This window comes from Typopeltis vanoorti, chromosome 3 (genome assembly GCF_054136105.1).
Source record: "Typopeltis vanoorti isolate ZY-2024b chromosome 3, IOZ_Tvanoo_1.0, whole genome shotgun sequence".
Taxonomy (NCBI): Eukaryota; Metazoa; Arthropoda; class Arachnida; order Uropygi; family Thelyphonidae; genus Typopeltis; species Typopeltis vanoorti.
The window spans coordinates 59782051-59800281 of record NC_143551.1 but is presented as its reverse complement, the minus strand read 5'-3'; positions in this window follow the sequence as shown (position 1 = coordinate 59800281).

The window sequence follows — 18231 nt, the reverse complement described above, 5'->3', positions numbered from 1 at the left end:
AGCGATCCTGCTCAGTGGTAGGGTGAGCCTGTCAATGAGTGGCACCAATGCTGAGTTGGACGATCTTTCAGTCACTCATAGGGGGATCACCTAATTTTTAGAAAGGTGCTTTACTTAAACAGTGTTGGGTCTGGCTCCCACTGATGGTGATTAAGATTTCAGGAGGTTTTGCCTTGAGAGAGCAATTTGAGTCTCGGGGGGTGTTTTCCACCATATCCTGTGGGGGGGGGGCTTGTCGGTGAATGCTTTTCCCTGGTATATGAGCAGTTCTGCTCAGAGGTAGTGTGAGCCTGTCACTCACTGAGTGGAATCAACAATGAGTTGGACGATCCTCGGATCACTTGTTTAGAGTGATCTAAGAGATTGGCTAATTTTTAGAAAGGACTTTACTTATATAGTCTCCCTTTTATTTCTTCCAGGTCTGGCTCCCACTGAGGGGGGGGGGCTTAAGATCTTAGGGGAGTGAGTGGAGAGTTTTACCTTGAGAGAATTCGAGTCTCCAAGGATTGACATTTTCTGGCAGGGTTTCTATCAGGGCTGTGTCAGTGGATGTTTTTCCCTGGAATATGAATGTTTCTGCTCACCGGTAGGGTGAGCCTGTCACTGAGTGGAACCAATGCTGAGTTGGATGATCTTTTGGTCACTTGTAGGGGGGGGGGGGGGTCTGGGAAATTGCCTAATTTTTAGAGAGGTGCTTTTCTTAAAGTCTCTGAGGAGAACCAACCAGTTGGAAACAGCTGCCAGGCCAGTGAAACCTTATCAAAATGGACTAATAGAAAGCAAATGTATACAGGGTGGTTCAAAATTCCACGTACAAACTTTAAGGGGAGGTAGAGAACATCAAAATCAACCATATTCACATAGGAAAGCATGACAGGAAATGCCACCCGAAAGTGATAGGTGGCGCTGTTTGGCAGTGCTCCAAGTGAGCAATTGGGGGTTCCTCGTTCAAGTTTTTGATGTCGTATGAAGAACATGCATTGTTTTACGAATGCTGAGATGGCAGACATCCATCTCGTTTACCATATCATGTATCCAACTACTACTGAACTGTTCAGTTACACCTAATAAAGTTTTTTACGCTACTTACTGCCTTGTGTTATTTCTGTATCTTTGTGTCCCTGTTAGTACCTTCTGGTGGCATTTCCAGTCATGCTTTCTTATGTGAATATGGTTGATTTTGATGCTACCTCCCCCTCAAAGTTTGTACATGGAATTTTGAACCACCCTGTAGACAATGTTTGTGTTTTCTAAGTTGTCCGTGCTAAGGCAACTCGTGAATGCCGGTGAGGATATTTCTATAAGTTCTCTGGTCAACTTATTTTTACGAAACTTTCATAGTTTCTACATTCGGCTTTGAAATAATGCTGGATCTAATATCCACTTTACTTATATGATTTTGCATTGGCGAACTAGTCTTTTGGCTTGAAATAATGCTGGATCTAATATCCACTTTACTTATATGATTTTGCATTGGTGAACTAGTCTTTTGGCTCTTTATTTTAGTAAATAGGGTTATAAAGAATTTCTGTAGATGGAATTTTTCATTTTATGGGGGGGGGGGGGAAAGGACACAAGGTCATTCTTGGAAGTTGAGAATTAACACTGTCAACAAGCGGGTTAGGGCTAGATTTTTCTCTCATAGAGTAGTGCATGATTGGAATGGATTGCTGTTGGATTGTATGTTGTGTGTGTGTGCAAGTAGCATGAATGAATTCAAGACCAGATATGACAGCTGGTGCAAATAGTATGGCCTCCCTCGATGAGTTCATGACTCCCTGGATGTATCTCTCTTAATAATAATAATAATAATCTCAGTATATGCAATACCAAGACATTTTTATTTCAGCTAGTTCCTCACTCTTGGTCAACTTTATTTTACTACTACTACAGTTTTGGACAGCTGACATTATTAAAGCCAAAACTCTTCCCCTTTTTATTAATATTTCTAGTACTGGTATATAAATATATCAGTGTATTCCTATATTTTGAAATAGTCTTATCCCCATTTACTGCATTCAGGAACACAGCAGTTCTACCCTGCACTGCTCTAAGCAATTTCCCACAGCTCCAATTCCACTCCGAGATAGAACGCCCTTAGCACTATAGTTTCCCTTATTTGACACATGTTAATTTTGAGAGAATATAGTTAGCAAAAGAATATAAATTCATTCAAACTCTACTCATTTAAGCCTTTCCCCCCCCCCATTCATTCCAGCCAACATTTCATTCATTGATAATGCTCTTCTCAATTCACCAGTATCATATCTAAGCAATACACACATGTGCCATTCTTCTCCTATCATTTTTTAGCCAGACCATCTCCAAGATCTTTTTTCAAATCCCTTGCCACTTAATTCATGCTACCTCTCAAATCATTCAAATCCACCATCATAAGTATTTTCATTTATTTTCTTGCCCTTCCTTAGAGTAACTGTAACACTCTTTCGAAAAACTTTTGTACTGCCCATCCTGAATCACTGAATTTCCATACATTATCTTTTTTACCACTGTGCACAATTCCTATTCATTCTCTCCAATTCTCTTTCAATGCCATTCCTCACACTTACATCTAGTATACTATATTGCTTTCCATTCATTCCATTCTCTGTCTCCATCAGCCAATCTTGCTTCTCATCCCTAAATCCAGTTTCATCTCCAGCTTGGTTTTAAACCTTTCTGCACACCTTTTACTTCAGACTAAAGTCACTCACAGCATACATACACATATGCTATTCTTCTCCTCTCAATCTTTAGCCACACCCTCTCCAAGATCTTTTCCAAATCCCTTGCCACTTAATTCATGCTACCTCTCAAATCATTCAAACTCACAACTGAAAGTACTCTGCTTTAATTTCACTTTCCAGTCACTCAATCCTCTACTTGTAATGTTTTTCACACTCTCCATACTAGCTGCATATTTGTCATATTTACCACACTTGGCAACAGCCTTATATTTAAAAAAAAAAAAAAAAAAAAAACATCTTTATCCTCATTGCATTACTCATTCAAAACTATTTGCAATGCTCATATCCAGCACTCATTACACTAAATTCATATCTCCTCAAGGTACTAACCATTCAAACAGAGTAACAGTTTCTTGTCGCTGTCCACCCACATTTGTACTACAAAGCATGAAACCCGCACATCCTGCAAATCTGAAAAGCAATATAATGCTGGCAAATGCTGTGCTTAAAAAGAAGAGGCTAAAGACAAAAGCAAAATCAGAATCAGAAATAGGGTTATTACAGTACAAGATAGTAAATAACATTGGAATTTGAGGACAGATACAAATGAAGACTTGGCTTTGTCTCTTGATGATATTTTTTATGGTAATCCAGCAGACAAAATGTTGTTCAACCTACAGAATATATAGGTTATTCAACCTACACTAGCTGGAAAGAAGTCCATAGGTGCCATAGGAATGAACAACATAACCCCAACTATTTCATAGTTGGGGTTATGCACTCAGGTAAAAGACGTTCATCGGGCATCCACATCTGTCCATCTGCTCAACAGAGGTGTAGAGTGAGTCGTTGCTCCATGACACAGCTTTCCAAGTTTCCATATCCCACTATACACTTTCTTTGCACCACTGAAGATGACACTTCAGTGGTGCAAAGTGCTTGTGTAATGCAGGGATGCGCTGTGGTCCTACCCACAATAATCCATATGAGGCCTTGATCAGGCCTCACATGGATTATTGTGCACAAGTTTGGTTGCTGGGTTTTTCATGGTGATGAGGATATGTAAATAATAATAATAATAAACTATGGGGCACACTTTCCACAAGTATACAATAGCGTAGCGATCAATGGGAATTCTGGACCGTTCTTCCAGTATGCATGTAATGAGGTCCTGGACTGTTGTAGGGTGGATGTCCCTTGCCCCCCCCCCCCCACCCAATGCTCCAGTTCGTCCTTCAGATGTTCGGTAGGGATGACAACAGGGCTCTGTGGAAACCAATCAAGTGTGGTGATGTTCATGTTCACAAACCACACAGTTACTGCAGCAGCAGCCTTATGACACGGTGCACTGTCTTGCTGAAAAATACAATAGCAGTTCCCTAGAAATGACACAAAGTAGGAAGCACTGCATTTTCCAGAATGTTCAGATACCTGTTTGTGGTCCCACAAACAGAGATCCAAGGCAAAACCAAACAAAAAAAAAAAAGGACCATATCATACACCGCCCTCTGAATTTCATAGTTGAGGGTTATGCGCTCTGGTAAAAGACGTTCATTGGGCACCTACATCCATCCATCTGCTCAGTAGAGGGTACAGCATGACAATTCTTCGCACCACTGAAAATGACATTTAGTGGTGCAACATGGTGCAAAGTGCTTGTGTAATGCGGGGGGTTGCACTGTGGTCCAAATAATCCATAGGTCTGATCAAGGCCTCATATGGATTATTTGAACAGATTTGGTTGCTGAGTTTTCATGGTGATGAGGATTGTTGAAAAGGGTCCAGAGAAGATTCACAAAGGTGGTTAGTGGTCTTTGGAATGTGGAGTAAGAGGAGAGATTGTGAGAATGTAAATTGCGAAGTCATGAATAGAAGGAAGAGTGGAGGGATATGATTGAGACATATCAGCTAATCACAGGTTGTTATCAGATTGACATGGTAGAGATTTTTCATAGAATGAGAGGAGGGGTACAACAAGAGACCATTGCTGGAAATGTATAAGGAGGGTGTGAGCAGAAGTTTCTTTGCATGGCGAGTGAAATGCACTGCCCAAGTGTGTTATGAATGTAGACACATTGAATGAGCATTGTGTACAATAGTGTATACCTCCCACAATGAGTCTCTGACTCCATGGAGGTCAGATGTTAATAATAATAAGAATAATAAAGAAGAATGTTATAGACACTGTGGGTGAGAGATTATAGATACCACTTTCCACTGTAGTCTCACCAAAAAAAAAAAAAAAATACAAGTTTTGAAAATAATGACCATTATTGTCATACCTTTTCTTGAACAAACTCACCAACAAAGTGTTCATATCACACTCTGGCTACCCATTCCACTCATTCACCATTCTCCAAATGAAAAATCTAGTCCTGACTTCCTTACTAACCATCCTCTTACTCAATTTTCAAGGATAATCCCTTGTTCTGATCCCCGTTAACAAAATGCTGAAACATTTTCTTTGTCTATTCAATCCTTGTAAAAATAATCATATTAAAAAATTCTGAATATTTTTACGTATTAATTATGCTTGTTAGTTTTGTTTTCAGACACGCAGTGTCTGTACTTGTGATGTGCTCGTTGTGAAAGTGTTATATTAGAAGTAACATGTAAAGAAGTAAAAATATTGATGTACTTACTAAACTGAATATTTGTGTTACTTATAAGAAAGTTTGTTGTGGTTTAAAATTTTTGAATTTTGTGTTTTGTGAAAGACTTTCTCTTAGCGCTAATGGATACAGCGAGTCAGCCATTTTATTGCAGTGCGTAGTTTCTGACTTTTGTGGAGTGCGCATGCTCCCGGAGAGGATTTGATGTGTGATTGACAGCTGACAAGGAAAGCGTTGCGTATCCAAGTAACAGTTGTAAACAAGAGAGCGTTCGGAAGTTTTTAGAACACTGGCCGGTAAATATTGAAGTTAGAAGGAACTTGATTTTTTTTGTGTGTGGCAGTCGGAAGAAATTTTATAGTGTATTCCGAAAAAGGAATAGTGGAAATAATAGGTTTCAAGGAGGAATAAGTAATGAATAAAAGGGAATCTTGAAACTAAGTTTTTTAAAGTGGAAAAAGTTAAGACTGTCATTTAGTATTGTGAATGAAAGGAGAACTTGTTGCTTACATTCTAAAGTGAATGTTTTTCTTAGATAAAATATTGATAAGGAAGTTCTATAAGTATTAAGGATGCCTGAAAGTAAATGTTTAGAAAATATATTGATTAAGAAGATTTATAGGTATTAAGGATGCATGATCTGATGAGTATTGCTACTAAAAGGAAACAAGATAGTCAAGAAGACTTTTATGTGTGTTACATTGATTGATGAAAAGGATCCTGAAAATGAAGTACAGAGCCATGTACTTCTGAAAAAGAGCCTTAACAGAAAGAGAAAAAGACTATGAACATTTTTTTGTGATTGTGAAAGAAAAAGTGTTTAGTCTTAAGAGTAAGTTTATGTTTTTAAATAAGGCCTTGGATCCATATAATCTGTAGTTATAGTTATATATTATTGCTAGAAGTGTATATATATTGTTTTAGTTTTATTAAAATGTGTTTATTTTGTACTTGGTTTTGAGTCAATGATTAGTTGGATTCTGAAAGAGAGAGTTAAAGTCATTGCACCAATTGGAGTGAACTTTTGTGCAATACAATAACATATAGGGACACTCGGAGTCAAATAAAAATAATTGTTAGTAAAAGAGATTTATATAATAAATCACCTCATAAGTATATAGTATAATTATTAACAAAGGCACAGCCGGTTGACCAAATAGTTAATATACTATATATATACAGGGTGTTCGGGATAAATTTGACAGTTTCGTAAGGAAAAAGAAAATCTTCTTTGTATCTATTAAATTTAATGAATTGACAAAAAAACATTACAGGCAGAGTTAATTACAATACTATCAACAAGATTTACTCAAAATAACCACCATTAGCATCGATCACAGCTTCAATTCTGCTTCGGAACCTCGAACAAGCTGATGCTACAGTCTCCCTGGGAAGGGCCGCAAAAACTGTTTTAATTTTATCCATTAACTGGGCTTTTGTATTACTGGAAGTGCGATTGGTGTCTTTTTCAACTGCGCCCCATACAAAATAATCCATGGGGTTAAGGTCTGGGGAGTTTGGAGGCCAAACATTTGGACTGGTGAAGTCGTAGAAATTTTCAGACAACCATTTTTGACTTTTCCCAGAGGTGTGGCAAGGGGCCGAATCCTGCTGCCATACATACGGCCTACCATTGGCTACCCTTGTTATCCAGGGCTTGACTACAGTTAGCAACTCCACGAACAAAGCCCGAATTCCAATGCCAGGGTTCTTCAACACCTGTTCCTGCAGATTTGCGAGGAATTCTGCTGTACGAACGCAATCAGATCGTCTGCTAGGGATCTTTCTTCTTGCTACATCCTCGTAGTCACCATTGCAAGTCTCTAGTTCATGCCTGATTGTTTTTACTGTATTCAGGGAGCATTGGGCAGCAGTCGTAATATCCTTATTTTGATGGCGGGCACGAATCATCATGATACAAGTTATTCTCTTCCATGATTCAGGTGGGTTCCAGCTATCCATCCTTTCTGACATCTTGTATATGAATGAAGAAGGGTCCAAACTTTTAAATGAAGAGAAGTGTGTGTTAATACATGTAACTTACGGAAAAATATAATTAATTATAAATATGTCAAATTTATCCCAAACACCCTGTATATATATATATACTATATATATATAAAAAAGAGGGAATATAATATATAAAAAATAACAGTGTACAATAGTGTATACCTCCCACAATGAGTCTCTGACTCCATGGAGGTCAGATGTTAATAATAAGAAGAAGAATAATAAAAAAGAATGTTATAGACACTGTGGGTGAGAGATTATAGATACCACTTTCCACTCTAGTCTCACCAAAAAAATACAAGTTTTGAAAATAATGACCATTATTGTCATACCTTTTCTTGAACAAAATCACCAACAAAGTGTTCATATCACACTCTGGCTACCCATTCCACTCATTCACCATTCTCCAAATGAAAAATCTAGTCCTGACTTCCTTACTAACCATCCTCTTACTCAATTTTCAAGGATAACCCCTTGTTCGGATCCCCGTTAACAAAATGCTGAAACATTTTCTTTGTCTATTCAATCCTATCGAAACCTTTATAGAAACTTAAATGTTTTTATCATATCCTCTCTTTTTTTGCCTATCAACAAGTTCTGAAACTCAGAAACTCTCAGTCTATCCTCACAGGGAGCATTCCAGAAACCACTTGGTCACTTACCTCTGGATTCTCACCATCACTTCCTCCTTTCCATAAAACCAAAGTGACCATATCTGTATATCATATATCAGAGCCTTGTAAAAAGGAATAATAACTTCTTTATGACTCTTTCTTTTAAGATTACACTATGATCAGCATTCATATTTAAGAATTTAGGGACACAAAACACACATGTTGAAATGATTATTATTATTATTATTATCTGACACTTCCATCCAGGGAGTCCAAAGACTCATCGAGGGAGGGCACCTACTCTAAGAGCTCTTCATCTCCACTAACTACAGCGAACCACATCATCTACACCACCGCCATCTACTGCCCACCACTAGAATTTTCACAGACAATCACAAACATCCATGCCCACAGCGTGATTCGAACCCACAGCCTTTTGGCTGGAGAGCGGATACACTAACCACTCGGCCAACCAGGCTGGCATGATTATTTTACTAATTATTAATAAATTCATAGAATGAGAGAGAGAGAGAGAGAGGGGGGGGTACAACAAGAGACCACTGCTGGAAATGTATAAGGAGAGTGTGAGCAGAAGTTTCTTTGCATGGAGAGTGGTTGACGAGTGAAATGCACTGCCCAAGTGTGTTTCGACCCCTGTATCGAGGTCATCATCAGAAGGATACATGTGTAAAGGAACTAAGCTACATGCTGTTGCACTCTATAAAGATAAATTAAATCTACATTGTTAACTAATCTTTTTCTTAGCCTGATCTCTAGTGATAAAATAAAATAAAAAATAAATAAAATTAAATAAAATAAACTCTGCTAAAGTCATCATGTACTAAGATTCTTCTGGAATTGTACAGTTCATATTGTTATACTATGATTTTCTTTCTTCTATACCAGAGGAAAATCGTAGTATAACAATATGAACTGTACAATTCCAGAAGAATCTTAGTACATGAGGACTTCAGCAGAGTTTATTGTAGCTTTCATTTATTTTATTTTATTTATTTATTATTTTATTTTATTTATTTTTTATTATCACTAGAGGTCAGGCTAAGAAAAAGATTAGTTAACAACGTAGATTTAATTTACCTCTATAGAGTGCAACAGCATGTAGCTTGGTTCCTATACACGTGTATTCTTCTGATGATGACCTCGATACAAGGGTCGAAACGTCCAAGTGATATTTTATTAATAATTAGTAAAATAATCACTTCAACATGTGTGCTTTGTGTCCCTAAATACTTAAATATGAATAACTTCTTTATATTTGCTTATTAATGTATATGTTCTTCATTAACCATTGAATCCTATAAGCTGCTTTTTTTCCACTTTCCAATATTTTCAGCTCTCTCCAAAATTTCCTTATATCATCAATATAGCCAAGTGACCAGATCTGTGCACAGAAATCCAAATAAGGCCTAATTAGCATTTTATACAGTGGTACACTATCACTTCCTTACCCATACATACCAGTGTTCTTTGCATTATAGCAGCAATATTTGGGGAAACCTTACAACTTTAAGGTTTGAAGTTTTGAAGTTCAGAGAACTTAAGTTCTCTATCCACCAAGATCCATGTGAGTTGCATGTGTTTCTTCAACTACATGCTGCATAAGATAGTTGTTGCTAAATAGCTCAAGGAATTCAATATCCTTACTCAAATATATTACTTTCAGTTTTCAGTCAATGCTTTCATAGTTAAAGCCACCTATTATTAATCCCCCTCCTAACGCTCACCCATGTCAACTGTCTGAACATTTCAGAATCATTACTCTCTGCATTCTCTGGCCTATAGCAATACCTCAATAAATATCTAAAATATGTGCTTACCTCATCCTCACACCAAATGGCCTCAAAGCCATTATTATTATTACTGCTTTATTCACGTTTCACTATAAATTCTTCTAAAATCATCAGTAATGCTCATGTCCTCTTTTATCCTCTCTGTCTTTTAAAAATACAGTAAAACCCCGAAGTTATGCAGTAGGTGGGACCAACAAAAAGCACGTAAGTCAAATTCACGTAACTCGAGGTATAATTTTGCATGCAATTTATATATACAAACATACAATTGGGACCAAAGGTTTACAAAAACACCTATTTTTTTAAGAAATATAAACATAATTGCAGTTTTTCGTACATAAAAAAAAGAAAGTTATTTCGATGTCTTCATAAAATCTAATAGATTCGTCTGTCGGCATAATGCCTTTTTCTTGTCACGAAAAATTTCTTTATAGCAAGATAATGATTTTTTTATTCCTTGCTTTGTGGCTACAATTCATTCTTAATTAGAGTCTATGTCCTCCAAAATCTGTAAACCTTTCTTTTATGATTGTTCTTACTGTGGATTCCTGTAGATCAAACTTCTTTGCTAGCTCACAAATTTTCATTCTGCCTTCAAAATCCTTAATAATGTTGAGTTTTGTTTCCAAAGTCAATGTTTTTCTTTTCTTGCTAGCTGTAGAAGAATCGGACTTGCTTCTTTTGGATGACATTATTATTTTTTTTATGTGATAAAATTTTTATCAAGAACATAACATTAAACAATCGCAAGGTTTGTAGACTATAAAAATCATGTATGAATGGAGACCACGTGAAACACATCAAGTGCTTGTTCACAGCATGTGCGACACTGGCGAATGCGGCCGGCGCCTGAAAGATACAACTAGTGGTGAGGCGTGAAGCAGGATGGGAATATGTACATATAAGAAACCGCGTAACTCCGGATTCGTGTAAGTCGGGGTATGACGGTACTATAACCATTACATTCTATTCTTGTACATACATCATCCTCAATTAAACCTGTTTCCCTGACACCAATAATTTGTGGACTAACTTGTGTTAAGCTCTCAGGGGATCCTGTAACCCCTAGAGAGTGTGTCCCCTGGGTGGCGGATAGGGGAGCCCACCATGTGTGTGTGTACATGTGCGTGCATGTGTATATATATATATATATATATATATATGGTGGGGTGGTCCGAATATACTGAATAAGGACTCGTGGACCAACAGGGCCATAAGGGGCAATCATCTTGATTGTAAGGGAAGCGGCACTCCCATGGACCCCTACTGGATCTATCCTCTCCTTTTTCTACTTTGAGGAAGACCCACTTACTTTAATCTTTCCTATAAGGCCTTATCAGCCAACTCTTCTTACTTTATGACCCTTGTGCTATTAGAGTGCTCGAGGGCCATGGGGTCTTTTCATTTCTGGCCTTACTACTATGTCCTCGCTATAAACCTTACTATATTTCTTCTATAATCTACCCTTTCCCCTTCAATATACCCTATTCCTCCTATGGGTTTAAATTCGGAAGAAGGCGAGTTCAGAAGCCTTAAGGTAGCAGCCCTACCACTGAACTATTCCATCATCAGGCTAGTCCCCTGACATGGAGAATATAACCATATTTGTAAGCTGACAGAAAAAGATGATCGGATTGAATCTATGGGAAACGACAAAATATAATACACATAGCAAACTGGAATGTAAGAGGAATAGCATATAAAGAAATAGAATTAGACCAGTTATTAAATGAAAGAAATTTTAAAATAGCAGTAATCACTGAAACAAAAAAGAAATTATAAGGAACTATGAGAACTAAAAATTTTAATGTGATATACAGTGGAGTCGACAGAGACCAAAGAGCACAAGCAGGAGTCATGATTTGGATTCATAACTCCCTTTCAAAACATTATAAATTATGGAATGAAAGAATAATAGAAGCTATAATAAAAATAGATAGAGGCTATTTAACAATAATTGGTTTATATTCCCCAGAAGAAGAAAGAGAACAGGATAATATTGATTTTTATAATCAGCTACAAAACATATATAATAAAATAAATCAAAATGATTACATAATTTTAGCAGGAGATTTAAATGCAAGAATTGGAAACACGAAAATTATTAATAATATAGGAATACATGGAGAACACACTCTAAACAGAAATGGTAAAAAATTGATTGACTTTGTAGTTTGTAATAACCTAAAAATAATGAATTCCTTCTATAAACATAAAGACATACATAAATATACTTGGGCAGCAAGAGGATGGAAATCAATATTAGATTACTTCATATTAAATGAAAAGACATCAAAATTTTCACTAGATGTTAGAGTTCACAGAGGACATGAAATAAGCAGTGACCACTTCCTTGTTAAAATAAAATTAAGATTACCACCTAAATGGCTACAAGTAACAAGAACAGAAAGAAAAATTGAAACATTTGTTTATAAAACTAGACTATCGAATGACACAAATGTACAATGGCTATATGAACAAAGAATTAACCAATATCTAGATAAAATAAAACAAAATGAAGAAATAGAAATAGAAATAGAATGGATTAATATAAAAACGATACTAAATGCAGCAGCAAATGAAAGCTTAGGAAAGACCAAAAAATTCAATAAAAGATAAAAACTGAAGATCTGGGATGATACAATCAAAGAAATAATCAAAAAGAAAAAAGAAGCCTATCACAAATGGTTAAGCAGTAAAAGATTAGAAGCTGAAACAGAATATAAAAGAATAAGAGCCATAGCTAAAAGAGAAGTCAGAAAAAGACAGAGAATCATGGAATAAATTTGTTTCTAATTTAGAACATGATTTATATAAAATAAGATCCAATGTATATAAGATTTTGAAACATCTAAATGCAGATACCAAAGAAAACATAAAATTAAACACTGAATTGAAATTAGAAGAATTTCAAAATTACTACACAGAACTGTGGACAGACAAATATTTTAAAAAAGACAACTGGCAAACAATTAACGAAAATGAAAAGGAAATAACTGAAGAAGAATTAGAAATCAGCCTGAAAGAAACAAGAGACGGAAAATCGCCTGGAGAAGATAAGCTAGGTTCAGAACTATATAAATAGGCAGGAACAAGATTCAAAGGAAGACTCTTATTATTTTTAAATAAAATTTACTCAACTGGTATCCCCCCAATAGAATGGAAAAAAGCAATTGTGATTCCTATCTTTAAGAAAGGTAATAGAGATGACCCTATAAACTATAGAGGTATCAGTATACTAAATTCATGTTACAAAATATACAGCAGAATCTTAAATAACAAACTAATGAAATATTCCGAAAACTTTATTCTAGAGGTACAAATTGGATTTAGAAAAGGACGATCATGTATAGACCCAGCCTTCTGCCTAAAATTAATAACAGAGAAAAGAAGAGAATATAATTTAGAAACACATATTGCATTTATCGACTTTGAAAAAGCATTTGACAAAATTAAAAGAAACATATTATTTAACATACTAAAAGAAAGACAAATACCAAATAATATCCTAAAAGCTGTCACAAGTATATATGAAAATAATCAAATACAAATAAGATTAAATCATGAGCTATCATATACAAGAGAGCTAAACCAAGGGGTCAGACAGGGATGTCCCCTCTCAGCAACTCTTTTTAATATCTACTTAAATGAAATAATAATAAAATGGAGTAAAAATTTACATCAAGGAATTAAACTTTCACTTACAGTTAACTTAAACACTCTCCTCTTTGCAGACGACCAAATAATAATTACAAATTCTAAAGATAACTTACAGAAAGCTATTTTAAATCTAAATGAGATATCCAAAGATTATGATATGATAATATCAATGGAAAAATCAAAAACTATGGCCTTTAAAGGACAAGATCCAGCAAGAACTAAAATAGTAATAGATAACAAGATCTTAGAACAGGTGAATTCATTTAACTACCTAGGATGTATGATCACATATGAAATTGGAAAAGATATAAACGTAAAAATCGCAAAATATTTAAAAATAACAGGTGTAATTAACTCTATATTTAAACCACACCTAGTTCAAAAACAAACCAGACTAAAAGTATACAATACATTAGCCCTACCAGTCTTAATGTATGGAAGCGAAATCTGGACAATAAAACAAAAAAGACAAACAAAGATTAATAACAGCAGAAATGAAGTTTATGAGAAAAACTGCAAAGTATACCCTATTTGATCACAAAAGAAATGAAGAAATTATGAAAGAATTAAACCAAGAACCAGTAATTGAAAAAAATAAAAAAATATAAACATAAATGGATGGAACACATTCAAAGAATGAAAACAGAAAGATTACCAAAACAAGTCTTAAAGTACAAGTCATTAGGAAAAAGAAAACCAGGACGTCCTCTTAAACGATTCAACAATGACTTCTAAGGCCGGAACAGGCTATGCTAGGCCTAAATCCTTGATACGTATGATGATGATGACTTGTGTTAAGGCCACAAACTCTGCAACCTTATTTCTATTACTCCTTGCATTGGTGTACAAGCAGTAATTTTCTACTGGTACCCCTTCCCCTTTCCTTTCCTCTGCTGATCTTATCAAGGCCATCCCTGCATTCCATTGTTTTCCTTCATTCTTTATCTCACACCAATTTCTGTTATCTCACACTCATAGTGTTACTGTCTGGTTTTCATTTCCCATATTGGCTACATACTCTTCTCCTCTCATCAGCAATCTACCAAGTTTCACACTACTGTTTTCACTCAAATGCAGATAATATGCAGCAAACAACTCTCTCTCACACCTTCAAATTTATCCCGCACATCTACAAACTGAAGTCCATTCTAGCTTTTGTGCCAGTGATAATTATTGCTTTTCTCCTCAGTTCCCTACTATCATGTTACTAAGGTATGATACATTACGATACACTTACAATTCTCCCTGTCGCACTTTTTTCACTTCACTCTCTCTAGAAACACAAATCTTGCACCACTTCATTCACACTCATTTCTTTGGAAATCATTTGTTCCTAAATTTAGGGTGAGACTTGTCTAAATTGTCATTATTGTGTGGAGTTTATATTTTGGATTTTTAGAGTTTCTAGTATCTTTTTAATATATCTTATGTGCACCCTATACTGTGTCTTTCAATAATGGTAGCTGCATAAGTCCATTAGCTGATACATTATTGCCCAGCCAAGCTATCGTTAAAGAACTACATTCTGCTCAGTATTCCACAAGATTTTGTAGCATGCAATGCTGCTTGCATCTAGGTAGTTAAAATTGTGGTAAGTAAGAGACCAGGGAGTGCATAGCTGCATAAAATGTAGAAAATGAAAAGATCTGGGTACTATCGATATAAGTGTAACCAATTTCAGTAACAGTAGTGTTATATCAGAAATGTGTGAGTACTGGCAGAGAGATAGTAGTATGATGGAGGCAGAGGAGACAGGAGTGACATTGAGATGGATATAACATTAAGAAGTTTAGCAGATTTGGAAGATGATACCTGATTGGTTAGGTGAATGCAAAAGAAGGGTAGAATGCTTGGGGGGGGGGGAAGGTATTAAGAGAAGAAGTAGAAGGTATGAAAAATTAGTTGAGAAGTGTGAAGGAATAAATCAGGAGACTTGGAAGGCTAAATTATGTGAGGTGAACAAAAGTAGTGATAAAGAGCATTAGGTGAATGATAAAACGGGGAGAGAATGAGAGAACTAGGGAAAAAGAGGAAAGAAGCAAAAGATGAGATAGTGCAGGAGCAAGGGAAAGAGAGATGAGAGGAATGCAGATAAAAGAACAGAAAGAAAGTGTCAGAGGAGTGAGAGATGCAGGTGATGAAGATATGAACTTATCAGTGAGGGGGTGTGTGATGTATGGAGATCCAATGATTCATGGCATGAAAATAGAATGCTAGAGGAGTACTTGCCTGGAGGAACAATAGAGTCCAGATTATCAAGATGATAATCTGGACTGAGGTAGCATGAATCGGGTGGTGAGAGGTCTGAGATTAATGTTTGAGACAATACAGCAGAAAAGTGTAAAAGGTAAGATAGAGCATATTAACAAATATGATAAAGCAGAGTTGAGGAGGAGGAGAGCAGCAATAATGAATGACATAATAGTAAGAATATGTTGAAAGAGAGACTTGGATTATGTGGATGCCTGGAGTGCATTTGAGGATAGAATAGAGCAGTATGCAAGAGAGAGAGAGAGAGAGAGAGAGAGATGGATTTGAACAAAGGAAGAAGTAGGCATCTGGCCAGAATGCTCTTCTCTGGTAAGCAAGAGCATTATGGCAGGGAAACTAGAGTTGTCAGGATGGATGGTAGCAGAGACAGCCTGTTGTGGAAATAGCTGATGGGAGATGGAAGAATGCACTGTTTATTGCAGAATCAAATGGAGTCTAAAGGAATAATAATAAGTACAGAAATACTGAGAATGCACTGATTTTTCTTACAGCCAGGAGTATCAGGAAGAAATTAAATGAATTGGTGACATTGATAGTTTCAGCCAGTCCATACACTACTGGAGACTTCATAGAAAATGATATACTGACAGGAATAGAAGTAGAAGAATATATTTTAGTAGAACATGAAGGATAAATGTAGTGGTGGAGAACTGCTTATGAAAAGTAATAAATTGTGTCCTCTAAGAGTGGAGCATTTGGAGCAAAGTGGCATTAATGGTTTTGAGAACAGATGATGTGAGGTGAAAATACACAAGAGAGAATATTTAGTGGGATATTGCTTATTATAAGTCAGGGAACACAGACGTTGAAGAGACAGAAGACAGGATATTAAGATTTGTATTTTTTTGGTAAGTGTAAAATGAGAGACAGTTATGGAATATTTTAACTACAGCAATATAAATTGGGAAGATGAAACACCATTCAATAGTAGTAGTAAGGGTATGAAATTTCTGGAATTCTTTTGGAAGGACAAATGTCTTTGGCATATGTAGTAGAAGGAGCACAAGGTTTTTAAGAGTTTTGTATTTGATCTTAGAATCAGAGGATCTAATAGTAACTGAGATGTTACCCTTGCTCCATCTGGAAATTGGAGAGACATGTAGAAGTATCAAGAAGAAAGCAATTCATGTGGAATTATAAGGTGGATGATTATAATAATCTTAGGAATCAACTTGGGGCAGTTCCATGGGTGGATGAATTAGAAGGTAGAGATATCAACAGTACATTGGAACTAGTGAAGAGATATTTATTAGCAGTAATGGCAAGTTGTATACCACAAATGAAAAACGTAACACAATTTGGTTAACATGGATGACTAATGAAAACAAACAGGAACTACAGATGAAAAGTATAAGGAGAGGGATGGAGAGCAGTTGCATGAAGAATATAAGACTCAGGCTTGGAAAGCAACTGGCATGCTAAGGAGAACAAAACTGGAATATAAGAAGATATTAGCCCTGCAATCCAGGAAATATCCTAAGGAATTCTTTTGTTATGTTATCAATAGGAGTACAAAAGATTGTGGAAGAATGACAGTGCTAATTGAAAATGGGAGACAAGTGACTGATGTAGAAACATACTGGAAATGTTCAATGGTCATTTTATTTGGGTATTTCATCCTGGAAAAGCAAATTTTATTACTAGAGGGATGGGGAATATTCAAATTTTAGAAGTGCATGAGGAGAATGCCTTTCAAATACTAATCACTTTGAATATGTACATTGGGTAAGTACGTTGGAAATGGCTTGAGGACAGTATGGAGAAATCGCATCTAATAATGGTATCAGTGAAACTTGGTGAGTAATGATGATATGTCTTCCTTCTAATTTTTCCACCCATGGAACTGCACCAAGTTGATTCCTAAGATTATTATAATCATCCACCTTATAATTCCACATGAATTGCTTTTTAACCTTGATACATCTGCATGTCTCTCCAATTTCCAGATGGAGCAAGGGTAACATCTCAGTTACTATTAGAGCCTCTGATTCTAAGCTCAAATATGCCAAAGACATTTGTTCTCCCAAAAGAATTCCAGAAATTTCATACCCGTTACCTCCAGTTGGTGAAAGCGATCATGTGGTATTGACTTGGGAGGTTGCAAAATCTGTGGATTTTTCTATTAAGAAGGGGTATGTACGAAACTACAGGTTACGCAATTATAACAAGCTTCGGAGTGAGCTTGCAGCCATCCCATGGCAGAACATATTGCAAGGGAAAGATGTTAGCAGTGCTTGGGATAAAATCAGCGGGTATCTGAGGAAAGCAATATCAGATTGTGTCCCCATGGTCAGGAGGTCAAACAAGGCAGGCATTAGATGGATGAGCAGTAGTATCAAGCTTGAACTACAAAAAAAGAAAATGTTATGGAGAATTTACAAGGAGAAGGGCGATCAGGACACCCATGAGCAGTACAAGGCTCAAGCTAGGAAGGTTACCAGCATAGTAAGAAAAGCTAAATCAGATTATGAGAAGACTTTAGCCAAAGAGATCAAGGGTAATCCCAAAGAGTTCTTCCGCTATGTGGCAAGTAAGAGGAAGAATGACTTCGGAAGGATAACCTTAG